The 18664-nt window shown below is 32.3% G+C and overlaps 1 pseudogene; it reads left to right on the forward strand.

Moving 5' to 3' along the window:
• The first annotated feature begins 1217 nt into the window (after window positions 1–1217).
• LOC100412856 (arginine-fifty homeobox pseudogene) lies at window positions 1218–17724 on the forward strand (annotated as a pseudogene).
• Window positions 17725–18664: the final 940 nt, after the last annotated feature.

Here is an 18664-nt window from a genome sequence, read left to right on the forward strand (position 1 = left end):
ATGTATGTATTTTATATATACGCACACATATATAAATATATATTAAACTATGTAAAAGTTGAACGGGTTTAGAGAAAATATGCACAGTATCAGTGAAAGTGTCTGATTAAAAGCAACAGAAATTTGCTTTTTGAGTATTGAAATATGTGATCATAAAATGTGCCTAAATATCATTGAGCAGTTCGTGAACCTCTAGAAAGAGAAACATGGTTTGAATTGAAATCCAAGAACAATTTTTTAAAAATCATTTATCAGAAGCAACAGCTATAGTAGGATCCTTATCAACTATATTTTCCAAAGGTGGAAACACTTCTTGATTTAACATAAGACAAGGAGTTAGCAGCAGCACCTGGGTAGAAAAGTGCCTTGCTGAGTGTAAAGAAATGTGAATTATTCATACAGATCCATGCGGTGTATAGCTGTAAAAACTGGGGCTCTCTTCAAAAACTAATGCACACTAGAGCCTGGCCTTGACCATTCCCTAATACTCAGTTCCAGAGAGGGGTTTAAAAGCCTAGGAGAACATAACAACAAGTGAAGATTCCAACTAAAAACAGCAGCTGAACTACCTATGAAATCTACAGCAAAAGCATTGGAACAGATAAACCAAGAATTTAAAACAAATATGATGAATGCATTTAGGAAGATGAAGGATATTAGCTATTTGAAAAAATAAGGTAACGTTAAGTGGCTATGTTAAATATAAAAAATATAGTCTAAAAAAAGGTAACCCAATGGATAAAATAGTTGAATGGATGAAGACAAACAGCAAAAACTGACTGGGAAGATCAGAGTGAGTGTCTCTTGCAGAAAGCAGGAGGACATAAATAAGACAGAAAAAATTTATATATAAATATACATATATATGTATACGTGTGTGTGTGTGTGTAAAACCAAAGGGCCATTGAATAGCATTTTAATGTGTTATTTAATAGATGTTGACCTTACCATTTATATACAGAAAATTATTCAAGTTAATGTAATATTGTAATATCAGAAATGACCACTTGGTGGATTTGTTGCCAAGACTCAATATATGTGTTAACATGGCTCTTAGGTAACATAGTACCAACATAGAAAGAGAAATAGAACTTTTAGACAAGCAAAATTAATCTCAGTCTATTTAAGAAAAATCAAGAGACAAAGGAAACAAAAAGAGGCAACAATAAAAAGAAAATAATACTAGCATTATGTCTTGATGTATTAGCAATTACAGAATGTATGATGTAAAGGCATTAATTGAGACAAAGGTAAATATGTGTAATCAAATTAATTCACATTTAATCAAATAAATTTAACCAGTACTTGTTGGGAAAAAGTATAAAGTGTAATGTGACACATAAGCAGCAAAGTAGGAATGTAAAAATCCTCATGCTCTCTACAAGAAAATGTAGGCTAGGGCATCCATTCAGAAGGCACTCTGGTACTAATTACTCAAATTAAGACACACATAACCCTATGATCCAGCAATTCCAGTCTTGGGTGTATATCTCAGGGAAATATTTGTACAGAATGTGAGGAAACATGTTCTAGGATATTTATTAACTCATTACCTGTGTTCAAATGTTTGGGTAATCTCAGTCTCCATAACATACCTATGTAGGCAAAGTACGATGAATGTGAACCATGTGTTCTTACACAGCAATAAGAAATGGAATAGCTTTAAACCTAGCAACATGAGTAGATCTTAAAAACTACACATAAAAATTAAAAAGAGAGATGATGACACATTAAACATGTTTAATGTAAATCAAAAATACATAGTCCTAACACATTGGCATACATTTTTCTAATACATATTTAAATATGATAAATGACAGGGATATATTAGAATTGTTATCTGAGGGATAGGATGACATAGGGGTAGGAGCATGGGAATAGAAATCAGTAAATAAACAAAGCATGAATGGAGAAATTTATGATGGAGATACACTATGAACTTCGGAAATATAATTAATGTAATCCTTTTCTAATCCTATATGTTTTTACCTCAACCTCATGTAATTTTAAGACACATCAACATGTAAATAAATATATGTGAATAAAAGATATGGCTAAGAAAATGATTCCTTCGTTGTAATTAAATCAAAGGTAATTTATATTTCATTGTTATAGTTTTTGTTATTCTAATACTCTCTACATTGAATTTACGTTGTTCATAAGAAAAGTCAATTAAATGTAAAGAAAAGGAATATAAAATACAGATTTGAAGAGGAAATAATTTTCTTGAACATGTTCATTTTGAGTTGCTTGAAGACATCAAGAAAATATATATGTAATTGAAATTTGGAAATATTAGTTTGAGTCACAGAGATCTGGAGTAATTCATTTATCACTGATCCACATCATGGTAGTCAAAACAATTAGGTGAATGTGATAATCCTGAGAGTCTAGAGGCAAAGACAGTAATTGAATATGTATGCACCCTGGGGAATCACAACATATAATACAAAGTAAATTACCAAATATTATTAGATTTTACCAACAGAATTTGTCTTTTTTTTCACATCATATTTTTTTTTTAATCCACACAAATAAAAAAGACAAAGCTAAACGCTTAAAGCAAGGAAGTAGGAAAGCAAGAAGGTTCTTAGGATCAGAATGGAAATGCATTGAAATTGTGAAGATTTTGACAAGTAAGCACAGGTTTTCAGGAGCATGTAAAACTTAATGCTCAGTGTTGCAGGTTTCACCCAAGGTTTCCATTTGGGTCATTTAACCAGGAGCTTCCAATATAGATTTTTGATATTGCCTTTTAAGTAAGTTAAAACTAGCATTTTATAAATGCAGAGAGTGGGAGAAAAAAATACTAACATGTACTTCAATTCAAGAATATGAAGACTATACTAATAATATATTTTATTCAATTAAATTCCACAGTAATTGCATAAGTTACAAGAACCATCCATTCATATAATGCTTGTATTTTGAGTCACTGGATTTGGGAATCTCAATTGCCTAATCTTTACTGCAGATATCTGTAAAAAACTGTTAATGGAATCAATTCAGTGAAATTCGAGAACATAGATTTACACCTAAATTTATCTTTGAAATGGTCAAACATTTAAAATCCAGTAATTATCAATGAACAGGAATCTTAACTGTTTATGTTTTGGAGAAGGGAAAATTACATTGAAGGGAACAGACATTTCAGGAATACCTAATGTGTTTCAAACAAACTGGGTGGCTATCACCTTTGCCACGTTATTTCATTAAGTCTTTTATGAATATGGTAACATTATTTCCGTCTTATTAAGTGTAAATAAATGGATGTATTTGATAGATTGCATAACAACCCAAAGTAGCAGAGCTAATATGTGCTGGAGCTTATTTTTAAAATTGGCAATTTTCTAGAATAAATATTTTATAAAAACTGACAGTCTGATTATTAAATTTATTTAAAAATGTGAATAATCTAGAATAGACAAAACAATTTTGAAAAAGATAAACAAAGTTGAGGGACTTAAAGTACCTGATTTCAGGACTTATTCTAAAACTGCAGTAATCAGAAGAGAGTAGTGTTGGCATAAGGATAGATGTAGAAACCAATTGAACAAAATATAAAGTTCAGAAACGGATCCACAGCCAATTGATTTTCATCAAGGTGCCAAAGTAGTTTAATAAAAGGGGTAATAATTATAACTGTTGCTAGCACCATTGGACTGCTATATAAAAAAAACTGAATCCTAACTTTTATTTAATACCACAGGCACAAATTACTTTTAAATAAAAATAGACCTAAAAATGAGAACTAAAACTACGAAAGTTGTAGAAAAAATAGAAGAAAAGTTGTTTAACATTGGTTTAGGCAAAAATTCTTAAGGCATAAGAAGTACTAATATTTTACAAAAAACAATATAAATTGACATTCAACAAAATTAAAAATACTTGCTCATCAGAAGACACTGTAAAGAAAATTTTAAAAAGCTATAGACTGAGAGACAATATTTGCAAAATGTATATCTAATAAAGAACTTGCCTAGAATATTAAAAATAAGTTCACATGACTCAATAATAAAACAATCAAACATATTAAAAACTGCACTAAAGACTTGAAGAGCCATGTCTCCAAAGAATGGCAAGTAAGTATAGGAAAAGATTCTTAACACCATTTGTTTTAGTAAAATGCAAATCAAAACATCAGTGAGATATAACTACACAACCACCGCAAAGGTTAAAATTAAAAGGAAAAGCAATATAGATATGGGCAAGAAGGAGAAACAACTACGACTTTTGCATGTTACTACTGGGACTGCAATACTTTGGAAAACAGTTTGGTTGTTTCACAAGAAATTAAACACACATGACATGACTCAGCATTCCCACTTTTACATATATACATAGAAAAATAGAAAACAGATATCCACACAAAGATTTAGACACAAATATTTTTATCTTTATTTACAATAGCTAAAAAATGGTAACAATTCAAATCTCATGAATTCTGAAGGAATAAACAAATAAGGTATATACAGGCAATAAAATATACCATTGTTACTAAGTAATTAAAAATAAACAAATTCATAATCATGCAAAAATATATATGCCTCTTTAAAGCATTTTGCTAACAGAAAAAAGATACAAAGAAACACATATTTTATTATTCCATTTACAAACAAATTTGGAAGACATAAGAATTGTGATAGAAATCAGAGCTGCAGTTTCAGAAATGAGTGATTTGGGTGAGAGGTTAATTGCACAATGGGGTGAAGAACTTTGGGAGTGATACAAATAGTTCTATATTTCGCTTCTTAAGGTAGTTACATAAATATACACATTTGTCAAAAGTCATTGACATCTACACTTAAAATCAATGAATTATACTGTATGTAAATTATACCGTAATAAAGCTGAGTTTTACAAAAGTTCGATTTGGCTAATTTTGAAACCATGCTCTTAGTATAATAATAAGCTTAACATAGCTATATCATTAGTCATGTCCTAAAGTATGCATAGCATTTTACATTAAATTTTAGCATTTGAGCATTGATCTGTTGACACTCTACCTATGCATTTAGTTAGAAAATGAAGCACTCTATTTGTATTTTGAAAACATAATGTTTTCTGATTCTGATCTACCAGACATTTACTTCAAATAATACATCTAATTGTGATTTAGCACTGTTTTCTGTTGACCAATCACAGATAGTATTTGAAGTGAAATGAGTCTTGGGATATCATAGTGAAATCTTTCCAATGTCAATGTTGTCCATGACACGTATCTATCTAATTATGATTTAAACTTTATTGAAAAATTGTAGTTCCTGTACTGTGGTTGTTTTAACTGATTTTTGTCATTGCTTTTGGCTAATTGACCTGAAAACTGAATTCATTATGATGAGTTATGTCTGTATAAATATCAAGTAATGTGGCAGTTTAGGACTTTTGGATAATAATATTAGAGAAGAAAATACTAAAAATAATAGATTTTAAGAATATATTAGCACTCCATCAACAGAACATTTAAATTTACTTAAATAGAAATTACATTTTAACAAATACATTTGTAATTTAATATCCATGTTGTTCAGAATGTAGATAGCTATGCCTTGTTTTAAATGCATATAAAAATGGCTATTTCACTTTGCTAAAAGAAATATAAAAATGAATTAATATTTATTTAGTGCCTATTATTGGCCACTTACTTTAGAGTCTAGTCATTCAGTTATTTATTCATCAAGCAAATATATTATGAGCCCTTACAATTTGCTAAAGATTATTATGGATGCTGTGATTGGAGTAATCACTAATATAGATGTTATAGCTTCTGATCCAAGATGGTAGACTGAGCATACACTTAACTATTTAATGCAGAAATTTAGCAATGGAGGAAAACATCTTATTTGAAAATCCTGGACATAACTAGGTACTAAAATTGGTGTATATTGTAGAGACATCAGATATCACATAAGATTCCACATCCTTTAAAATTTTAGTGAGGCACATTGTTGTACAGAATTAGGACTACATTTAATGGTTTTCGTTGTGGTCAGCTGTGACCATTTGGCAAAATTGGCTAGTGAAGCTGTAAGCCAGCTTCTTAGAAGTGTCCTTATAGTGTACTTCTTTATGATTACTGAAATGTTAGAATTGCCTTAAGGTCAGCTCTTTTCAAATCTCATAGATATGGATTCTTCAGAAACTCAACTTAGATACTGCACTGCTTTCTCATCCAGACATGATGCTCTCCATACTTCCCTCAGCTTCTTCTCCTGGCTATATACCCAATAGCCTATGATTACTGAGGTCCCTTAAGCTTTGTAGGCAACGCTCTCGGTTAGATCCTATCAGAACAAATGGCTCCATTTGGAAATGATGAAACACATAACCAATACACATATAACTACTGTGCACTGTATCATTACTGTCCACTCTATTTGCCCTGAACCTATAGCCAGAATATTCCAGGAAGAAAGAAGCCACTCTGTTCATGTGTATAGCTGATTAAAAAGGACACATGCCAAATTCTTCTAAGAATACTTTCAAACAGGTTTGCTTGCTCTTTCGTTCTTTTTTATTTTTACTTTTATTTTTTTAGAGCAGTGTCAATCTGTAGCCCAGGATGGAGTGCATTAGCACAAGCTTGGCTCACTGTAACTTCCGCCTCCCAGGCTCAAGTGATTCTTCTGCCTCACCACCACTACCCATACCACAGATGAAGCTAGAAGCTGTTATCCTCAGAAAACTAATGCAGGAACAGAAAACAAAACACCACATATTCTCACTTGTAAGTGTGAGCTGAACAATGGAAATACATGGACACACTGGAGCCAGCCGAGGGGGTGGTGGGAGGGAGAGCATCAAGAAGAATAGATAATAGATGTTGGGTTAAATACCTAGGTGATGGGTTGATCTGTGCAGCAAACCATCATGGCATGCATTTACCTATGCAACAAACCTGCACACCCTGCACATGTATCCCAGAAATTAAAATAAATGGTGAAGAAAAGAAGAAAGAAAAAACACATGAAATTAAAAAAAAAATTAAGTACATTTTTTGAAAGGATGAAATATTTTATTTATTTTAAAAATTAAATATTTATAATATGTTTTAGAATATGCCCTTTGTGACCATTTAAACATATAGTGAACACTCAGTTTCTAATTTGCAAGTGTATGAGGGAATATTTTAAAAGTTATTTTACATTTTATGAGATAAAAAAAATGTTTGGTGAGGCTAAGTACTCTCTTAAAAGTAGTCAAAGTGTAAAGATAATGTTAAATATAAATGCAAGGGACACGAAGAGATGGGTTGAGTCAAGCTACATTTTGATCTATTATTATTCTAAAAAGACAAGTGGTAATATCTTAAAAGATCTCAAGAAACAATGTCATACACATATCATACACAGCCATGAGGTCATCTCTTAGAAAATATAAACAGTTGAAATAAATCAATGTAATTCTCCTCCGGGGATTAAGATTGGCTGTTGAGAATTTTGAGGCAGGGTGAACTTAATTGATATAATAAACCCTTTATTGATAGATATTTTAACCATATTCATATACTACTTTGTGTCTCAGTTTATTTTATACTACTATAACAAAATACATGTGATTGGATATTTATAAAGAACAGAAATGTGTTTCCTTTCAGTTCTGGAGGCTGGAAAGTTCAAGATCACAACATTAATATCTGGCATGGATGCTTCATACTGCGTCCTTATGTGGCAGAAGGTGGAAGGGTAAAAAAGGATAAATTGTGTTCCCGGATGGCAGAAAAACAGAAGAGCAGAATAATCTACCCCATTTTACAGCAGCTTTAATTGATACATAAAAGTGAAACTCTCATGACCTATAGACTTCTTATCAGGCCTTCCCTTCTAACACTGTCTCATTGTGGATTCAGTGTTCAAACAATGAATACTGGGGGACACATTTAGGTGATAGCACTTTGAAAAAATATATATTATTTTTAATTTTAAGGGAGACAAAAATATATATTTTTAATATATATTTTAATTTTAAGGGAGAAAAAATATATATTATTTTAATTTTAGTTTTTTAATTTAAAATTATTATTTTTAATTTTATTCTTCCTATGTTGATAGCAGTATATTAAGGAAGACGTACAATTAAATCAGAAAACTAAAGCATGAAAAGAGTTATAATGGCTGAAGGACAACTTGGAGGAAATATTAACCTAATACTAATTAGAGAGTCAGGAATGGCTGAACAAAGAAAGTGATGCTTAAACCTAATCTCAACTATAAACATAGTAAATGAAGTAGAGCAGGAAAGAAGAAAATATTAGTTTTATTTAGAAGATTATCAAAAGCACTTCTGATTTGTTTGGAGTAAACACCTCACAGAAACCAGAGTCAGTTTTGACACTCTGGAGAACAGGAGAGGGAGAACTATGGAAGAATACAATTATTGGCAGAACGGAGATGGAAAATATTACTCGATAGTTGCATAAACATGAGAAAATTTGAGATTTTTCTCCAGTGCTTTTAAGCTGGCACAGAGTTATAACAAGTTGTGAGAATGTTTTTAATAGACTGTGGGCTATGATGGATTATAATGAGCAGGAAAAGAGAGTAAAGGAGTTTGGAAAGCAGTAAAGAAGTTGAGGAAGTAGGTTCCAGAACTCTCTGGATGACTAAAGCAACTTGTTGGTGAATGGAAAGCTGAGGCTGAAGAATAGGGGTTTCGAATTATTATGTCAAAGAAAAAACAATGTAAGGTAATAACAAGAATCAAGAAGCAGACAAGGTTATAGAGAAGATGAGGTCAAGCAATTGGTATGCTAAAAAGTTGAATCTGTCTTGAATACATCTAGGATTGGTGAGTTTGGGCAGAGAAGAAAGAAACCAAATTAGGAGAAGGAAACTAAAAGTGAACGGAGAGAACAATAATTGTTATCAATTAGAAGCCGTAGAGACTGCTGGAGGCCAATGATATGAACACAGGTTTATAAAAGTAAGGGTCAATGAAATGGAAGCACAAGTGGAAGTGAGAAGGATGATAATTACCCTTCCTACCGACACTTGTCAATTATTTCATTCAACCATTAATTGATTTACATTTTATTTTTTTGTTTATTCATTTTTACTTGATAATTATGATGTGTTCATTAATCACTTACTATGTGCCAGGTTTTCAGAAAAATTTTAAAGTTAAAGAAATACTCTCTGTTTGGGTTTTAATAATTTATGATGTCTAAAAAGGGTGACAAATCAGCATTAGTGCTACAACAAAGGTCTTTGCAGGAAAACAAAGAGGGAAATTATATGGGTATAAAAAAAAGCTAGTCATAAAAAGTACAGGGAGGATATTGGGGAGTTGCATTTTAATTGAATATTAGGTAAATTATATAACTTATTATTAATTATTTTATTGACTATTTTACTTGAAAATTGAATGCTGAGTAGGATTTCACCATGTAAATAGAGAAGGGCATAGGAACATAAGAATTCATTTAGGAAAAGACCTTCAGTAAATTTAGAAAACAGCTATTTCAAAAAGTTGTCTCTATATTACCAAAAAATTATGTGTGTGAATAAGTAGATCTCAACACCATCAGAATACCATTGCTAATAATTACTGAAGTTTAATAAAGCAATGCCTTTTGCTGAGTGCATTGAATTTGGGACCTGTATTCATGCCCTTATGGGACCCAGGTGATCTGCAGTTTACTTGCCTATAAATTTTTTTTTAACTTCTGTATACCTAAGTGTCAAACTTATCTTTGAATCAAGATGGATATTAACACAGTCTCATTAGATCACGTTTCTGTATGATAGTCTTTCTTCTTGAGTTCTAATTAAATTATTTCCTCTTCTTCCATTGTTAAAGTTTTCCAAATAAAATTTCTTTATCAAGATACTTGTATGCTGATATGTTTAGTCATTTCTTTTAGTTGCATATGAGAAAATTTTAAACAGTCTCTGAAACATTTTCATTCATTCACAAGAAAAAAAATGTACAAGGTGCTTTGTTATTTGACAGAATCACTTGTTCTTAGTCTTACATGCCAGATAAAATGTGAAAGCTCTTTCCTAGTATCTTTTTTCCTTAAATCTAGGATTAGCAATTTTAATTTGAACTGTTACATTCATAGACTTTCAACTGGCGGAAGACAGCTGTGGAATAGATGACAGAAGTTAGTACATTTTTTGCAGATATATTTTAAAGATATTTAACAACTGAATAAAATATTTTTTATGAATAAGAAGACTATTCTTGCAGTTATTTTTCTGGACTAAAGATATTTTCTCTTCAAACTTTTTAAAAACAAAATATTAATAATACTAAATAAAATTTTATTTTAGTCCTCATACTCCTAATTGTTAGGTCTGTAATATAATCCAGACAAAACTGAGGTAGGAGACCAGAAGGGAGTCTTTCCTAGTCCTGACAGGATGAAGTTTAAAAAAAAAAACTGGTAAAAACAAGCAGATGGTGATGAAAGTAATTCCTAGTTTCCCTCATTTCTCATCAGCATAAAAGGCTCCCACCAGCACTATGACAGCTTACAAATGCTGTGGCAATGACCAGGAAGTTATTATCCCTTTCCTTACCAATGACCCATAAATTATTGCCCTTTTCCTTGAAAGTGCTAAATAACCCATTCCTCAATTTGCATCTTAATTTGCATGTAATTGAAAGTGGGTGCAACTGGGTGTAAATACAGTTGCCAACAGCCCATAAGTTTTGGACTCTGGGCCCACTGCCTATGAGGTAACCTGTTTCACAAGGAGCAGCACTGTTCAATAAAAGATTGCTATCTAACACCATCAGCTTGCCCTTGAATTCCTTCCTGGATGAATTCAAAAGCTCTCTGGGGCTAGGTCAGAATTTTGGAACTCACCTGTCCTATAGTCCTTCTACTGCACTAAAACATCTTGTATTCAATTATGGATTTAGAGAGTATGTTCTAGGTCTGAAGCTACTATGCTCAGTCAAAATTGATTAGAAACAAAATTTTTGTTAGATCTCTATTAAAAGTTTCAAAGGTTTTCTTCCTGTTAGATATGGAGGACTTTCTGCCACCTAAGGATTAAACATAAGAGAAAAATTTTATTATATCTGCTCATTTTTAATCTCCATTGATTTATAGATATTTTATCCAAAGTTATTTATAAACTATAATCCTGAACCAACAAATCTCATTTTCAGCAATCAAATCATTGTCAATATCATAGTTTTATTGAAACCACCCTTTCAAGTTCCCTTTAAATCTTGTATGACTACACATTCTTTCATTCTCATGCTCCTCAAATTTTAGATGAAATGTGGCTCTACCTCAGTGCTTTGGCTTAATAAGTTCCCTTTTTCTTTCTACACTATATAATACCATCCTCCTCTATTCCTATCTAAACCCTTCTCCATCTGGAAAATAACTAATTGTACTTTCTTTAAGTCACATCCTTGGTAAAGCTTTTCTTGACCCACCCCTATTGCACTCACCATTAGGCAATATTGATAGTTTCTTGATTGTTACATAACTATTTTTTACTAATTATGTAAATTAGTCATGTCTATTAGTTAGCTGAGTTAGCATGTTTAATTTATTGTATTTATTCGACTCTATAATAGATTAATAACTGGAGGAACTGGAGATGGTTAGTTAATCTTTCTGAGCCTTAATTCAGTCTTCTATTAAACAGTAAATTAAGGTTAGTAGCTCCCAACTCAAGTTGCTGTGCTAATCAAAATGCTCATAGTAATAGTCATGTAATAATGACTCCATAAATGCTTTTTCTTGTTTCTCATGTGGTTGTGTTGATTTTGGTCATTACTACTAGTAGTAATATAGTAGTAGTAGTAGTAGTAGTAGTGTGGTAAGGTAGTGGTAGTAGTAATGAAGCAGGAGTAGCTGGGAGAAACAGACCTCTGGGACACCAAACTAGGAAGGAAGAGGTTTTATTATGGCCCTGGAACAAGGCAACAATTTGTCTAACCACCAAGCTCATCTAACAAAGAGAAGCTCTGCCTTTTTTATTAGCTTACACTCTAGATATTACACATGAAAGAATCTTAGGTTCACAGCCTTAGAAATTACAAGTGAAAGGGTCTTGGGTTTACAGCTTTACAAATCACATATGAAAGGGTTCTGGTTTCCAGATGGAGGAGTGGGGTGGGGGTTTGATCTTGTTTAAGTAAAAACAATGTTTTTCGGAGAGATTTTTCCACACCGTGCCTGCTATTTACAGGAAGGTGATTTAGGAGGCACCAGTTGGCCAGCCTTTTCTTCTATTGAAATGCGGTGTGGAAGTCCAGGGGGAGGTGATCTTAGACTCCTGGGTCTCCTTCCTCACCAATAGTAGTTATAATAGTAGTTTTATGTTCTTGAGGGCAGGGACAGAGTTCTAGTCAGTTTTTTAAAACCCAGTACCTAATCCAATTCCGATAACCTACAGAACTAAAATAGTAATTTTCTTTAAAAATGAGCTACTGAATTCATGATTAAACTTGAAACACATGATGGGTGACTTTCTCAAGGTGATTTTCTACCCTCCAAGTTTTATAGTTATGCTAGGAAACTGGCTTGTGTTGACAAATGACTAAAACACAAAAATAATAGAAAAACTACAGAATAGTTACTACAAATTTCAGCACAAACACCAGGAGGAAGTGACATGTGCTCTTTAATGCTTCTGAGTAAATATCTCCAGGAATAATGTATAGGGATATCCATCTTTTAAACCCAGCATAATTTATGCAACTAATATTTGGGAACCATTAGTAAAGCAGCAATGGGAAGCTATTTTCAGTTACTCATACCACAGTGTACATCTCCTTGCAAAAAACTTTACTGAGATAAATTGTAAAAGTTAATAGGTGATAAGGTAAAAAACCCAGAAGGCCCAGATGTGAGTATCGACAGCATGGAAAATAAATTAACACCTAGAAAATTACATTACTACCTTCTCTGTTTTGTGTGAAATTGGCTTTCACAATGACAGATCATGTAATATTATTAGCATCAAATATTTATAAAGCATATTTTAAATTAATTTATGCTTACTATAGGACAAAAACAAAAATAAATAAAAATAGGTTGGTCTATTAAAAAATAGTCTCTGAAACACAAGACTGTGAAATCCCCAGTGAAAATACAGATCATAAGAAAGTTTATTAAGTAGTAACTTACCAGTTGTTTGCAAAATTAGTAAGGTAAAGTTGAAATAGGGATGGGGAGTGTCCATGAGTTTCAGAGGCTCTCCTGTTGAGAGATTTAGAACAGGATTAGTGTCACAACCATCATATCACAGGGAGGCTCATAATTAAATGAAAACAAACACGAGATTAAGCTATATAAGATATGTAATTTTCTAGAAAACTTGTACTTGTGAGTTGGTAAACTTTTCTTGTTAGAAAATAGAACATTGTTCTTAATAAGGATGTTTGCTTCAATTACATGTAAAACAGTCTTAGGTTTGAGTAAGCTTGATAAAGTATAGAAAACTGAAGAGGAAATACTCGTTGACCTTTCATTCCACCTTAATACAGAGACACCCAGCAGACAAGGACCTTAAAAATAGCAAATACAAAATAGAAGACCTTTTGAGAGCCAAAACAGCCAGAGATTTTCCAATACCAGACCAGTCAGAAACTTGTGAACAGCTATCTGTTCACAAGGTTCTATTTTTTCTATTTAAACCAAGACTTTAAACAGAAAAAAAGCTTGGGAAAAGTCTCAGTCAATCTTGAAAAAACAGAAAAAGGAAATATATTAAAAATTTGAAAAATTTTAAGTTGTCCGAACAAATCCATTTTTCTATAAGCAATCAAATTTTCTTAACTTTTTATTGAAATATAACATATAGTCAGATATATATAGAAATCATATTAAACAGCTTGAAGAGTTTTCACAAGAAATGAAAAAAAATCTAGACAGAGAACTCACCAGGTGATGAAATCTAGCATTACTAGAATTCTAGAAGTATACCTTGTACTCCTTTTAAACACCACTCAACAAGGATAATTTTTATTTTTCTGGCATCCAGAAACAAAAATGTGTCGTGAATCCTATAGAATGAACTCTTTTTGTTCTAAGTTCTTTCATGCGATAATATACTTGTCAAATTCAAACATTTCATTGCATACAGCTTTAGTTAATTCCTTCTCATTGCTATATAGAATTCCACCATTGTATAAAACACCATAATTTATGTGTCCAATCAGCTATTAAGAATCATTGAGTTTTTCTAGTTTTATAGTATTACTCTTGGTGCTGCCATGACCATTCTGATATGTGTTTGTTGATGAAATGTCTGTTGATAAACATTACGTATATGGTAAATATGCACATAGAATGTATTCTGATATAAACCTAGAAATAGAATTGTAGGAAAATAGAGTAAGCATATATTCAACTTTGGTGGATACCACCAAACAGTTTTACAAAGTGGTTGAACTATCCACAAAACAATGGAGAGTTCCGGTAGCTCAATATCCTTGCCTACATTTGGTATTTTTCATAATTTTTAAATTTTTATTTAAAAATTTTAGTGGTTGTTTTCATGCAATTAATTTGCATTTTCTTTATGACCTACAATTTAGAACATTCTTTATGCAGGTTGTTCATTTGGATATGTTATGCCATATTTAAAAACAAAGTCTGTTTTTGCTATTGAGTGGAGCTGTTTTGGTATCCTGAATATAACTCCTTTGTTAGATGAAGGTATTGGAACACCTTCTCTCATTCTGTGGACAACATTATACTTTTAGTGGTGTCACGTGATGAGCAGAAGTCCTTAATCTTAGTACTGTTCAGTACACCAATTTTTTTCATTTATATCATGTCCAAAAGTTTCTTTGTAACCAATCACTCCCCCCATCCACCACCTCTGGCAACCACTTTCTGGGATTTGTGACAATGATTCCAATTTCTGTCACTATAGTTTTGCCTTTCCAAAATGTCATGTAAACAGGATCATAAAACTTTTAGCCTTCTGTGTTTTGATTCTTTGGTTTCTCTTTTTCTACTTTTTCTACATGCAACTTTGAAATTCAGTAACCATTAATTTTATTTTTATTTTCTTCATTCTAATAGAAAATTACTGATTTTGATTTTAACATTTTAATACATTTTTATCGCTACATTATGCACTTATAAAACTTTGCATATAATGAAGATATGCATTCTTGGAGGGAAAGTATGGGTATCCTTACTTATTGAAGTGATATACACTGTTTTTAAAATAACATATCATAGGTATATTGAAAGCTATATGTCTGGTCAATCAAAATTGGTTCTGACCAAAGGGGATAGGCATCTGTCAAAACATCATGATAGTACAAATGATGTGATTACTGGTTTTGTCTTTGCATATTTGTACCCATTTATGTCTTATTAGTTTCTAACATATTTACCAACATTTTTATTCTCAAAATCAGGGAAAATCTTGAATCAAATTAAGAAATATCTTTAGCAGAAGATATTTGCTTCAGATTATTCTATAAAGAAGGGCCTAGAGGAGGAGTTCCTAAAAATTCTATAATCAATTAGGTGTCACTCATCTCATATCTGAATTAAACTCAAAAAGGAAAGAGGAATGCTCACATGACAGATATAGCAACATACTGTAGATCTTCATGATTTTCAAATTCTGTATTTGCAGATTTGCCTACAGACTAAAATTTTTTGAGACCTCAAAATCAACACATGAGGCTGCCTTAGTAATTCATATAATGTGAAGGAGAAAAAGAAATTGTGTTGTCAAATGGCATGTTTCCAGATACGGTGAAACAGGGCAATGCTCTGCTTTCTTGTTTTAGCTCTCATTCTTCAAACAAGGGTCCTTTACACGGTCTATTTAACGTTACATTTTTTTTTTCCATTTCTGTGTTCCTTGTTGGTGATCTTCCTGTTAAAATGATCCCCAAACTAAAGTGCTGTTTAGTGTCCTTAAGTATAAGAAAGACACATCTCCAACCATCTGATCTTTGACAAATCTGACAAAAACAAGCAGTGGGGAAAGGATTCCATATTTAATAAATGATGTTAGAAAAACTGACTAGCCATAGACAGAAAGCTGAAACTGGATTCATTCCTTACACCTTATACAAAAACTAACTCCAGATGGATTAAATATTTAAATATAAGATCTAATACCATAAAAACCCTAGCAGAAACCTAGGAAATATCATTCAGGACATAGGCATAGGCATAGGCATGGGCAAGGACTTCATGACTAAAACACCAAAAGCAATGGAAAAAAAAGGCCAAAATAGACAAATGGGACTAATTAAACTGCACAGCAAAAGAAATGATCATTAGAGTGGACCAGCAACCAACAGAATGGGAAAAAATTTGTGTAGTCTACCCAACTGACAGAGGGCTAATATCCAGAATCTACAAAGAACTTAAACACATGTACAAGAAAAAAACAAACAGTCCCATAAAAAAGTGGACAAAGTACATGAACAGACATTCTCAAAATAACACATTTATACAGCCAACAAAAATATGAAGAAAAGCACATATACCCCAGAACTTAAAGTATACTAAAAAACAAATAAAAATAAAATAAAGTAGTTAGAATATTATTGAGGATGCACTTTCAGAAGATAAAAAACATCAGTTAAACTTAGAGTTTCATAAGTTATATACACATTACAGTTTATAGCATAATCACTAAAGGAAAAGAAACAATGAAAACATTGCAAAATTTAACAGGGGAAGTTGTATTTTTAAAAACAATTGATCCAAAATAAGCCAAAATTGAACAAAAAACATAGAAAGAGTTAATAAATGGTAAGCACCAACAGGGTGATAGAAATACCACATTACTAATCACAATAAGTAAAAAGAGACTAAATTCTCCAGTTAAAGAGAAAAAATTGAAAAAGCATGTAGTAAAACAAAATCCAGCTACATATTGTCTAGAAGAGATATACAAAAAAAAAAGCTCATCATCACTGGTTATTAGAGAAATACAAATCAAAACCACATTGAGATACCATTTCATGTTGGTTAGAATGGCAGTCATTAAACAATCAGGAGAGAACAGATGCTGTAGAGGATGTGGGGGAATAGGAACAATTTTGCACTGTTGGTGGGAGCATAAATTAGTTCAACCATTGTGGAAGACAGTGTGACAATTCCTCAAGGATCTAGAAATAGAAGTATCATTTGACCCATCAATCTCATTACTGGGTATTTACCCAAAGGATTGTAAATTATGCTATTGTAAAGACACAGTAACGGTTTGCTTCAGGAACTGGTGATTCAAATGGAAAAAGTAGCAGCAGCAGCAGCAATAAGCAATGCAACCAAACCAAATCCTTCTATTCAAGAAGAGTGTGCCCACCTTCCTGAGAACATCCAATCATTTCTTATGTTTTTTCTCCTGTGGTTTCAGATTTCTATAGCTCTCTTCCTCCTCAGCCCTTAGACCCTACCGATTGCACATGGAACTCTACCTTCACTGAGAGTCCCACAAGTGATTTCCAAATGCAAGATACTCAGTGGGAGAAGCTGGTGGCCTCAGTTCCGGCTTTGTACTCTGATGATTATGACATATCCCAAGTCATAGAACTGTACAATCTTCCTGATGAGAATGAGATATCTAGCTCTTCTTTCCACTGTCTGTTTCAGTATCTCTCACCCACAAAGTACCAGGTAGGAGAACTGGGTTTCTCTCTCAGCATTTTTCTGGTTCAGCTGCAGGCCTATCTCTCACACAAACCTGGCCCAGTATGACAAGCCAAGGCTTTGAAGCCTACAGTCCAACAGACAGCCTGGAATTCCAGAAAACCTCCAAATGGTAGAGTTTGAATTTCTCTGACCAGAGTACTAATAAATATGGACCATTTAGAAAGAAAAAAAGACACATGCACACGTATGTTTATTGTGGCACTGTTCACAACAGCAAAGACGTGGAACCAACACAAATGTCCATCAATGATAGACTGGATAAAGGCACATATACACCATGGAATATATGCAGCCATAAAAATGATGAGTTCATGTCCTTTGCAGGGACATGGATGAACCTGGAAACCATCATTCTCAGCAAACTGACACTAGCACAGAAAACCAAACACTGCATGTTCTTACTCATAAGTGGGTGTTGAACAATGAGAATACAATGACACAGGGAGGGGAACATCACATACCCAGGTGTGTATACCTATGTAACAAAACTGCATGTTCTGCACATGTACCCCAGAACTTACTGTATAATAATAAAAAAAAAGAAAGCTATAATATTCCTAATGAGGAAAGTACATGTGTTAGAAAAACTATATTCTGGCATGAGTTTTAGTGTTACTCATCATGTTCAATGTTAATTAATCAATGGTATATATTTAAAATATATATTTAAATAGAAACACACCAAAAACAAAGTTATGTATTGATCAGTTGATGCCAGCATTGTGACAAAGGTTCACAGAAGCTTAATCCTATATTTATTTCTCCTAGGGGCAGTGATTCAGTATTTGCTAATTCAGTGTTCATGATGACTTTCTAGAATGTAACTACTGTGAATAATGAGAATCAACTATATTTATAAATATAATTGATTTTTTTAAAACTTAACCAAATGTGTTACAATTTTAAAAAGCAAAATAAATATAATTTTCAGGGAGAAATTTTTTAACCATTGAATAATATAATTAATATTAATCATCAACATCACAATATTAATATACTTATATAATGAGACCTTTGTGTATAGATGAAAAATTTAAAACTTCACACTAAGTT

The sequence above is a fragment of the Callithrix jacchus genome, chromosome 7, assembly GCF_049354715.1.
Source record: "Callithrix jacchus isolate 240 chromosome 7, calJac240_pri, whole genome shotgun sequence".
Classification (NCBI taxonomy): domain Eukaryota; kingdom Metazoa; phylum Chordata; class Mammalia; order Primates; family Cebidae; genus Callithrix; species Callithrix jacchus.